We start from the raw sequence: 11,593 nt of genomic DNA on the forward strand, positions 1-11,593 counted from the left end.
AGCACATGGTGCTAGACAGAACAGGTTTCAGTGTGGAACCCTGTTATTTCATTTATAAAATATACTATGCCTGGAAATAAACCTACCAAACCTATCAGTAGGCCAAATCACTTACTCTGTAATGTTGCTCTGAAATACATCCCCAAATACATAAGCCCAGCACAAAGAAGAGCAGCTGGAGGAGAGTAAATAATGTAAACCAGGCTGAATGTCTCACAGTCCCCAATGGGGACAGGGGAATCCCATACCCCCTTTCTGGAGAGTATTGGAGTAGCTTGTCTGGTAGTAATTCCCCAAAATAAATAATCCAAGATATAGAGATTTTAGCTGGCAAGAAAACTCAAACTTCAAGCTGTTCACCCACAAGCCAGTCGCTCCACAGCATGGGACCACAAGCCTAGATGGCAGCTCTCAGCTAAGCAGTCCTGACTCTCATTTATTGAGATCTAAACGAAGCACCCCCCCTCAGGGGAGGGTGAAAGGCTAGGTGAAAAGCAATAGGAAAATAAGACCAAAAGAAAACAATTAAGATACAAATGGGAGCTTTGAACAGTGGCAGTATTGTAGTCAATGAGGTTTATCCGAGGTGCGATTATTGCTAATTGAAAACTTTTTCCAATACCCTGTCGTGACAACTTGAAATATAGTCAGCATTGGCAATTAAAAAAGAAAAGAAAAAAGAAAAAAATACAAGTGGGAACTATTTTAAAAGCCTCTATTTACCTCAAAAGTAAACATGGCGGGGCCGGGCGGTGGCGCAAGAGGTAAGGTGCCTGCCTTGCCAGCGCTAGCCTAGGACGGACCGTGGTTCTATCCCCCGGTGTCCCATATGGTCCCCCAAGCCAGGAGCGACTTCTGAGCGCATAGCCAGGAGTAACCCCTGAGCATCACTGGGTGTGGCCCAAAAACCAAAAAAAAAAAAGTAAACATGGCTGAGGAAGTTGTTCAAGTCACTGGGCCCAGCCCAAAACACAGCATTCCTGTCCCTGGTGCTCAGGCCTGCCTGCTCCTCCTGTGATTGTGCTGAAGAGGACACAGGCAACTGGATCCTCCTGGGGAAGGCTGTGGATGTGCTCAGCTCAGTGCCTGGAGTCTCAAGAGTGGGGTCACCCTGTGCTCCCACTGCAGGTCCAGAATAAAGCACCAGTACTATTAACAATGGCTGTGACTGCAGTTGGCCTACTCGCCTTGGTCATTTTTGGAAGCCAAATGTCAACCACAAGTGGGGTGAGTAAGATTGTCCTGTGACCGAGTCATCTGACTGAGCCATGGGGATAGAGTCTGGTGTCTTGACTTCTTGACTACATAGTTTTGGTGAACCTAATTTCCAGACACTGATGACTAGGGGGCACTTAAGCCCAGTCTTAGGTACATGCAGCCTGGAAGTTCCTATAGGAGACCCAAGTTGCAGAGGGACAGAGGTGCCTATGGGAGTTAATGGGTCGGGCTGAGGGAATGCATATGACAGAGATGGACTCGCTATTGTAAAAATAGTAAGCAAGCACTCTCTCTCTCTCTTTGTCTCTCTCTTCCTCCCCCAGGTGAGGAAACATGGCAGGAGACAGTAAGAGGGGGCACTATTCTAGAAGGACCATCCCCACCAGGTCCCTGGCTGGCCCCTCGTTCCTCCCTTACCTGCCGTCGGGGACAGAACAATAAACAGTTGTACTCGAGGGCCACATCTGAGGCCTCGGTTTTCTCCTGGAGGACTGTTCTTTGAATAGACACAGAGACCCATTAATACCCCCAGTGGACAGGATCTTGAACCAGGACCCAAGCACCCAGCCTGGGTGTCTATGTGACCATGACTGTTATCCCAGCCCTGGAGGCCATTGATTTAGCTCCTCCTGCCTCCTGCAGAATTCAACCCATTTGCCCTACTCTCTCCATCTTTCCTCTGCTTGTCTTTTTCACATGTCCCAGCCCAAACCTCCTGCTTCCTCCCATGGTTTCTTGTGTACCACCCACCTGGGTGCTCCCCTTCGACAACAGTGCACATCCACTTCTTAGTGGCCTCAGGATCCCACAGAGGTCTCCAGGCAGAATCTCATTGGCTCAACGTTCCACACAATTTTGCCAATTCACTGCTCATGTTGTTAACCCTCCTAGGGCAAAATGCTAATCTTACCTGATGGTCAGACCAGCCCACATCTGGGAGGGGTCTATGAAAGTTAACAAAGGGGTTTCCTGAGGGGTGTAAGAGAGATTGGGGAGAGAGGCTCAGCCAGTAGGACTCAGCATGGAGAGATGATAGATAGGATAAATGCAGGAGCAGTAAAGAGGCTGTTTGTTTGGTTTATAAGCCACGTATAGTGGCTAGGGCCTATTAATAATAAAGCTTCATGTCTCTGAAAATCTGACTGCTGTGGATAATTTCCTCGCCATTACCCGATACCCTAAGACCCTCCAGGCCAAAGAAGCTGAAGGCACCAGACCGGTGGAGAAAGGCTCCCCCATCCATTCCATCCACCATCAAGGACTAAATATTTAGAAATTAATTCAACAGACAGGTGACCCACTGAGGTCAAAGCAGAGCGCTGACTTTAGCCCTAATTTCAAAGATGATTTGACTACTGTATTTCCCGGCATATAAAACGACCCCCTAAATTTAGACTTCCTTTCTGACTCTACCCAATCTGAGCAGGCTTTTTACAGTATAGATTTGGGTACAGAACATTGTCTAATTTGCATGCATCAAAAGTCTGCTTGGATGGTTGAGTTAGAGAGGCGGTCCAAGCAGCCTTGCAGTGATTGGTGCAGGATCGAGTTGGAAAATTTGTTTCATGGCAATATCCAGATGATTTTCGTTTAGCGGCATATGGAGATGTTTTTCGGGAAAGACTCGGCGTATAAGATGACCCCTGATTTTCGGTTGACTTTTTTTCATTTCAAACGTCATCTTATATGCCGGAAAATACGGTACTTCAGGGTCTCTTGTGCTGCAACTTCTGTGAGTGGTAAGCTTGGTACAGGGGCATCCCAAGTAGGGATAAAGGTAGCACAAATCAGAGAGCATCAAGAACACGAGAGAAGAAATTGACCCCAGGGGACATCCTGATTGCACTTAGCATTGCACATATATCTGAGTAAAATCACTGAGTCCCCAAGTCACCCCCCCACTATTTGAAAGTTAAGGCCTTTGATTCACACTTTTAGGGGGCATTACTTTCTGGAAGGTTCTAAAAATGCTTGGGAACTGAAATGTTACACGGAGTTCTTTGGAAGGGAAAGAAAATAAATACTCACTTTCTGTTGGAGGGTGAGGGGTGGTTTTGGGCTACTGTAGTTCAAGCAGAAAGGGCATATATGTCTCCAACTCCCCTTTGAGAATTCCACAGAGGTATTCATGGCTACCTAAGAAGCAGCAGAGGAAGGAACTCACATCGCCTTCTGCTGGTCCTTCCCTGCAACTGCATAATCACCCAGTCTAAATGCCCAGCTGAAGTGCTCTGGATCGAGTCATCATCTCTGGTGCCTTTTTCCACTGTGTGGCCCCTCTGGTATCCAGGTGCCCAGCTCAGAAGTAACACTCCCTCCCTCATGAATTACAGGGTCAGGATGCTCTGGAGTTCATTCATATCTTTCACACAGGATCCATGACCAGCATTCCTGCCTGTTCCCAAGACCCAGTGAGTCCATCCTTGGATCCAGATCCAAATATATGTTTGGGGAGAGAGACTGGAGGTTATCGATGGCGGGTCCCCACACTCTCATCCTCATGTGTGTCATCACAGAACACAGCAGCACAGAGATAAATATTACATTATCTGTGTAAGGAAATATTTCCCAGACAACAGGGTCCTGTGTTGGTTTGGACCAATAAGATTCAGAAGCAGTCTCTGTGCCCTTCCACTCCCCTCACCATGGTTTCCCCTTCTCAATTCAGATCACAGGGAGAAAAAAACCTTGAGGTCACTCCCCTCCGCACAGTTGAATTTTCCTGGAAAACCCACCGTTTCCAGTCAAACAATTTCTTTGAGTGCCAGGGCTGCCGAGGGACATGGAATTCAGAATGAATCCACGTTTCAGGAGGATAGATTTTAGTCAGAGTCTCCATTGGGAACATAGTCTGAGATGTAGAAAAGATACATATGGGGGAGGAAAAGGGGGGGTTCAAAAAGGGCCAGACTCCAGTCAACAGATCAGGCAGCCAGGAGAGGGAGATTCCCTAACTTCCCCGCTGCATGGGACACTGCATGCACCCAAACTTTGATTTGTTCCCCCATGCAGGCATTAGGTGCTGAGTAATCAGCTTATGTATGTTTACCCCTTTGGGAGCAGTCACAGAATCCCCAAGGAAGGTCCCTGCTTCCAGAGTGTAGCCCCCAGATGAAAAATCCTTGAGACCGTACCAAGCCTCAGGAGTTGATGTCACCTGTCATTCTTCTTCTTGGTCTTTTGTTGTATTAATTATTATTATATAGAGATTCCTAGTGTGGTGGATGGAGGGTGAGGCTTTTATAGGCTTGGCCAGGCACCAAGCAGCCCCTTTGGCCAGTGGGTCTGTAGATTCAGGATAACAGTGAAGAAATGGTCCACAGGCAGTCAGCTGAAGTTTCAGGAGACATCCAGGTTTATTACAAGGCCCTAATCACGAAGGAACAGAGAGGAGGATATACATCATTCTGTAAATCAAATTGGGCTTTTCACATGTAAAGTATGTGCTCCCACTCTGACCTAGCTCTCTGACCCATGTGAGTATATAGTATTTATTTATATAAATATCTTGATGTGCTGCAAATTTATTCCTTTTCTTTATTCTATTCAACTATTTAAAAAAGTAGTCATAGTTTTGAGTACACATCTATAAATCATTTATTATTTCAATCAGTATAAGCACTCACTCTACATGTGTATATATTCCCTTAATAAATCACTAGTTTGGTGGATTGCCTTTGATTTCTTTTTTTTTTTTTTTTTTTTTTTTTTTTTTTTTTTTTTTTTTTTTTGGTTTTTCGGGCCACACCCGTTAGATGCTCAGGGGTTACTCCTGGCTACGCGATCAGAAATTGCCCCTGGCTTGGGGGGACCATATGGGACACCGGGGGATCGAACCGTGGTCCTTTCCTTGGCTAGCGCTTGCAAGGCAGACACCTTACCTCTAGCGCCACCTCGCCGGCCCCTGCCTTTGATTTCTTGCCACTAAAATGTTTCATATAATATTCTCATTCATTTCTACTGAAGGGTTTCAGAAAAGTGAATCAATCATAAGCAATATTTTTATTTATTTAAATACTACATGTTTACTATTGGCTATGTTATTTTATATTCCAACTATTAGTGCCAGGGATCCTCTAGTCAGTACCAGCTAGTGTTTTATCTCCCTACCAGACCTTCAAAGATAAGACATTATTATTTTAATTTGCACTAATTTAATCACTAATAATTTTTGTTGTCTTGGATCATACATGACAGTTCTCAGGGATCACTTTCAGAGTGCTCAGGGACCATAAATTGGAACCAGCGATCAAGTAAAGATCAACTGCCTGCAAGATAAATTCTCTTTTTTTCTCAGATCACACATTTTATTTTTTGTTAATATCTTTATTTAAACATCTTGATTACAAATGTGATTGTGATTAGGTTTCAGTCATGTAAAGAACACCCCCCTTCACCATCTTCACCATCATTCCCACCACCAATGTCCCAAAACTCTCTCCATCCCACACCACCCCCACCTGTACTCTAAACAGGATTTCCAGTTCCCTCATTCATTCACATGTTTATGGTAGTTCTCAGTGTAGTTATTTCTATAACTGCACTCACCACTCTGTGTGGTAAGCTTCATGAAATGAGCTGGAAGTTCCAGCCCTCCTCTCATTGTGTCTGAGGATTGTTGCAAAAATGACTGTTATTTTTCTTAAAACCCATAGATGAGTGAGACCATTCTGCGTTTTTCTCTCTCTCTCTGACTTATTTCACTCAGGATGATAGATTCCGTGTACATCCATGTATAGGAAAATTTCATGACTTCTTCTCTCCTGACAGCTGCATAATATTCCATTGTGTATATGTAGCACAGTTTCTTTAGCCATTCATCTGTTGAAGGGCATCTTGGTTGTTTCCAGAGCCTCGCTATTATGAATAGTGCTGCAATAAATATAGGTGGGAGGAAGGGCTTTTTGTATTGTATTCTTTTTTTTTTATTTAAACACCTTGATTACATACATGATTGTGTTTGGGTTTCAGTCATGTAAAGACCACCACCCATCACCAGTGCAACATTCCCATCACCAATGTCCCAAATCTCCCTCCTCCCCACCCAACCACCACCTGTACTCTATACAGGCTCTCCATTTCCCTCATACATTCTCATTATTAGGACAGTTCAAAACGTAGTTATTTCTCTAACTAAACTCATCACTCTTTGTGGTGAGCTTCCTGAGGTGAGCTGGAACTTCCAGCTCTTTTCTCTTTTGTGTCTGAAAATTATTATTGCAAGAATGTCTTTCATTTTTCTTAAAACCCATAGATGAGTGAGACCATTCTGCATTTTTCTCTCTCTGACTTATTTCACTCAGCATAATAGATTCCGTGTACATCCATGTATAGGAAAATTTCATGACTTCATCTCTCCTGACAGCTGCATAATATTCCATTGTGTATATGTAGCACAGTTTCTTTAGCCTTTCATCTGTTGAAGGGCATCTTGGTTGTTTCTAAAGCCTGGCTATTATGAATAGTGTTGGGGACTGTTTGGAATAATTAAAAAGCCCTCTCTCTAATCAAAATGGAGTTTCTGAAAGTCTTAGCCAAAGTGCTTACAAGCTGCATGTGGCCTTCTTTGCCCTTGGACCCAAAGAAATAGAAATAGCCTAGAGCTAGAGAGTCACTAGGCTCCAAGATGTCCTTGTAAAGACAGGGGTCAAAAGGCCCAAGCTGAGATTAGATTTTGTATTTTGTTGCTCAAAAATAATGTAAATCTCTTGACTGATGATAATCTTATTAACCTTGGAAAATCAAGATGTTCCCATGGAAAGTTACAGCAATTCTTACTGTGCCTCGCCCCTACTCTCTCTGTTTTGCATTGTCTATAAAAGGTCTATTTTTTCCTTTATTAAACGGACTCTTGATCGGAAACCCTCGTCTCGAGTCTCATTATTTCCCAGTCCCTCTTCTATTTCAGGCCGGATTCTTCTTCGAGAATTGCGAATTACTGACGTGGTCCCCAGCTTTACCCGCTGGTCAGGGTCCTTGGAAAACCACAGAATAGTGCTGCAATAAATATAGGTGAGAGGAAGGGATTTTTGTATTGTATTCTTGTGTTCCTAGGGTACCATAATTGCTGGCATAAAAGACGATTTTTTGGCCCTGAAAAATATGCCTCCAAGTGGGGGTCGTCTAATACGCCAGGTACACTTCGAATAGACTGCCCATAGTGCTTACCCCGTGCCATAGTGGCCTCCCAATGCCCGCCCACTTCATTCCACATACCGTTCAGGCATCAGCAGTGCTGCTGAGTGTATGCTCGGCTGTTATACGTTTTTACCACACTCACAAAATCGCACACAGCTGACCAAACACCCAGTATGATAGTGCAAAATTGTGAATCGTGATACTATACTGGGTGTGTGGTCGGCTGTGTGCGATTTTGCGAGTGTGGTAAACGCGGGTTAACGTATATTTCTTTTTTGTTGTTGTTGTTTGTTTTTTGTTTCTTTGTTTGTTGGTTTTTGGTTTTTGAGCCATACCCGGCATTGCTCAGGGGTGTCTGCTCCTGGCTGTCTGCTCAGAAATAGCTCCTGGCAGGCACGGGAGACCATATGGGACACCAGGATTCGAACCAACCACCTTTGGTTCTGGATCAGCTGCTTGCAAGGCAAATGCTGCTGTGCTATCTCTCCGGGCCCTAACGTATATTTCTTTACATAAGAATTTGAATATAAATCAAATGTTGAAATCAGATCTGATATTCTTTTACCTTTTATTTGGTGTGTGGAAGGTGTGCAGAAGAGGGGGTAGTCTTATTCGGCGAGAATATAACAAACTCTGTATTTTGAATGGAAATGTTAGGGGTCGTCTTATACGCCCAGTCATCTTATACGCAGGCAAATATGGTATATCCTAGGCCCTAGAACCTAGGGTATAATCATGTTCTCCTTCTCTGGTCCAAGTACTAATGAATTTGAACACTTATTTATAAACTTATGATTTCTTTGTGTTTTCTATTTTAAGATTTTCCTCCATATATGTTCCTGGAACTCTTGCAGTGGTGTTTGTATGCGTTCTAAATATTAGTCGCAATAGTGTATAAAATAATAATAAATAATATAATTTAATAAATAATGTAATATAATAAAAATAAAAATATCCAGTGGAATGTGTATATATATATATATATATTACAGACAGCATTGTACTTTTTCAAAATCAATGCTAAGATTTTCTTTGGCAGGGCTTATGATTTTATCTATATATTGAGGTTTTATTCTATTTTTTTTATTTTCTTTTTATCTTTTTTATTCTATCTTTCTCTATTTGCCAATATTTGGTTAAATATTTTTCTAAAAGCCATCTAGTAATATTAATACTTTGGCCCACTTTTAGTGTAAACTATTTTCAAAATAAACATAAATCTGAGTTTTCTAAATTGTTATATTGCTCTATTTTTGATAACAAAGCATTTAATAGAGTTTTATAATATAACAATAAATAATAAGAAATATATTTGTGCTTTTTTTTCAAAATAGATTTAGCACTTCGTAAATGTTCATGCTTTCACAAATTTTCAAACAAACTCAGTAAGGGCCGGAGCAAAAGCACAGCGGTAGGGTGTTTGCTCAGGACGGACCTGGGTTCTATCCCATGTGTCCCATATTGTCCCCCAAGTCAGGAGTGATTTTTGAGTGCATAGCCAGGAGTAAGCCCTGAGCATCACTGGGTGTGGCCCAACCCTACCCACTCACCCAAAAGACACACACAAACTCAGTCATGGGCTTGAGACAAAGTATTACTACTATTTTCTATACTGACCAATTCCTATCAACATATATGTTTTAATCTTCACCACTACAAGTGATCCCTATGTACAGAAGCTGTCATAAGACCTGAGCACAGACATGTGGCACCAAAAAGTAATTAATAAGCTAATTAAACTTAATGACTTTCTTTGTATTTACTTTATTCAAGAAACAATACAGAATTTATATTTCTAAAAGAACTAGTTCTACAATACAATGTATCATTATTTACACTACATAGAAATGATCATTTTTATGTTTTTATCTTTATTAAATTTTATTTTATTATTTCTATTTATTTTATGGGCATTCTGACATAAGAAGTTGTACTACGTGTAAACATCTTTTATAATACTTATCTTTCTGAATTCTTTTTCTTAAGTTCTATGAGCTAGAATTTCCTGAAGAACATTGAACAATAGTAATTATACTGACATACCATATTTGCCAGCGTACAAGACGACTTTTGAAACAAAAAAAGTCAACCGAAAATCAGGAGTCATCTTATACACCGAGTATATCCCGAAAAATGTCTCAATATGCCGCTAAACAAAAATCATCTGGATATTGCCACGAAATGAATTTTCCAACTTGATCCTGCACCAATCACAGCAAGGCTGCTCAGACTGCCTCTCTAACTCGGCCAATCCAAGCAGGCTCTTGATGCATGCAAATTAGACAATGTTCTAATGTACCCAAATCTACACTGTCAAAAGCCTGCTCAAATGGGCCAGAGTCAGAGAGGAAGTCTATTACAGTATACCCTTTGAACCTTTGCTTGTTGTGATTGGCTCACTGTGGTACATACAGTTGCAGCACAGGAACGTTCTGTCTTATACAGCGAACATAGGCCTAAACCTATGTTTTAACTGTAAAATTAGGGGGTCGTCTTATATGACCAGTCGTCTTATATGACCAGTCGTCTTATACACCGGCAAATACGGTACTTACTTTACTCCTTATTTTATACTTTTGAGTTTCACCAAAATGTACTATATATCCTCTTTATATTTAAGGAATATTTTTCTATCATTAATTTATCAAGGTATTATATAATAAATTGAGTTTGGATAATATCAAACAAAACAAAACAAAACAAAAACAAGGCCCTGATCACCATGTGCTCTTTTCACATGGACTCTAAGCTAAACAGCCTTTTTCCTGCTGCTCTGCATCCATATTGAGGTGATTCTCTGCTTCCTGCATCTCACTCCCCTCCCTCCAGGTAACCCCCTTAACTACCAACCACAGACCCCTCCCAGCTGTGTGAGGGTCTCCCCATCCAGGTGAGATAGGCAGGAAGTTGGGGGAGGGGTAACTGTCTATGTTTATTTTTGTTGAATTGGTGTTTTGGTTTTTTGGTTTGTTTTGGTTTGTGGCCACAGCCAGAGATCCCCAATGCTTCATTTGGGTGAGCAGTCAACTGGCTTCCAGTAATAAGAGAAACCTAGGGGCTCTCTACATGGGGTCTCCGATCTGATCTGTGTCATCCTGACATGGACACTCCACCTGGAAACTGAACTTTGGGGATTCAGGGACTAAAGGGACTTCAAGAGTCTCTGGGACCTGCAAAAGAACTGGCTGTGCAGGGACCTTGAGTCCCTCCTCAGGAGCCCAGCTTTCTCCCTGGGAACAGCTCCAACACTTTTTGCCTGTTGTACACAGAGGAAATATAAAAATAGGATAGAAACTGAAACTAAAACTTGGTTTTAGTATAAAAAACTGAAGGAAAGGAAAGCGTACAACCTCTGTTAGCAGATACTACTGAGGAGGAAGAACGGCTTTGGTAAGTCTCTAGATAAACTTGATGTTTAGATCAGTGCACTGGGGACAAGCTAGAGTGTTTAGCATAGCCGTGTATAAGGCCAGTAGCCGATGGATTTGGGGCTCCAGGCTTGATTAAGCAAAAAGCTGATAACCAGATGGGGACTCTGATGTTTTTTCCAAGCTCGCCCTGCTGGAGACTCAGACTGAGAATGGGTCACTGGAACCCACACAATTGACCCAGTCCTTGAAGCCCCTTTTCTGACTGCCCAATACTTTTCTTCTAACATTCTCTTTTTTGTTGTTGTTTTTGTTTTTTTGTTTTTTGGGGCCACACCCATTTGATGCTCAGGGGTTACTCCTGGCTAAGCACTCAGAAATTGCCCCTGGCTTGGGGGGACCATATGGGATGCCGGGGGATCGAACTGCAGTCCTTCCCTGGCTAGCACTTGCAAGGCAAACACCTTACCTCTAGCGCCACCTCACCGGCCCCTGCCCAATACTTTTCTTTGTCAAATGGTCTGAGGAAGGTCAGTTCCTCCTTAATACCTCTGCCATGGCCATGCAGAGTTGATTTCATGTTCTAGAACTTCCTGCTGGCCTATATGTGTGTCTGAAGGATGCGAGGGCTTGGTGGATGGGTCAGCTCCATCCCCATAGTGTACTTTTATGTTCTGGGTTGTCAAGGAGGGTAGGCTCGGGCCAACCTAAGGTCAGGGACTCTTTGAAAGCCAAATGTAGCCCGAATGCATCCCTTCATCCTTTAGAGTGTGGGAACAGCTTGCGTTATCACATGAACAAAAGAGCTGAGCAAAATCAATGCCACAATAGTACAATCACAAGGTTTTTTAACTGATGAAAAATCCAAC

At 42.5% G+C, this 11,593-nt stretch overlaps 1 non-coding gene across 1 annotated transcript; it reads left to right on the top strand.

Moving 5' to 3' along the window:
- Positions 1-541: 541 nt before the first annotated feature.
- Positions 542-678, top strand: LOC126019596 (U4 spliceosomal RNA). Its single transcript, XR_007499233.1, has one exon. It is a non-coding gene; the product is annotated as a U4 spliceosomal RNA (small nuclear RNA).
- Positions 679-11,593: the final 10,915 nt, after the last annotated feature.

The sequence above is a fragment of the Suncus etruscus genome, chromosome 9 (genome assembly GCF_024139225.1).
Source record: "Suncus etruscus isolate mSunEtr1 chromosome 9, mSunEtr1.pri.cur, whole genome shotgun sequence".
NCBI classification, from domain to species: domain Eukaryota; kingdom Metazoa; phylum Chordata; class Mammalia; order Eulipotyphla; family Soricidae; genus Suncus; species Suncus etruscus.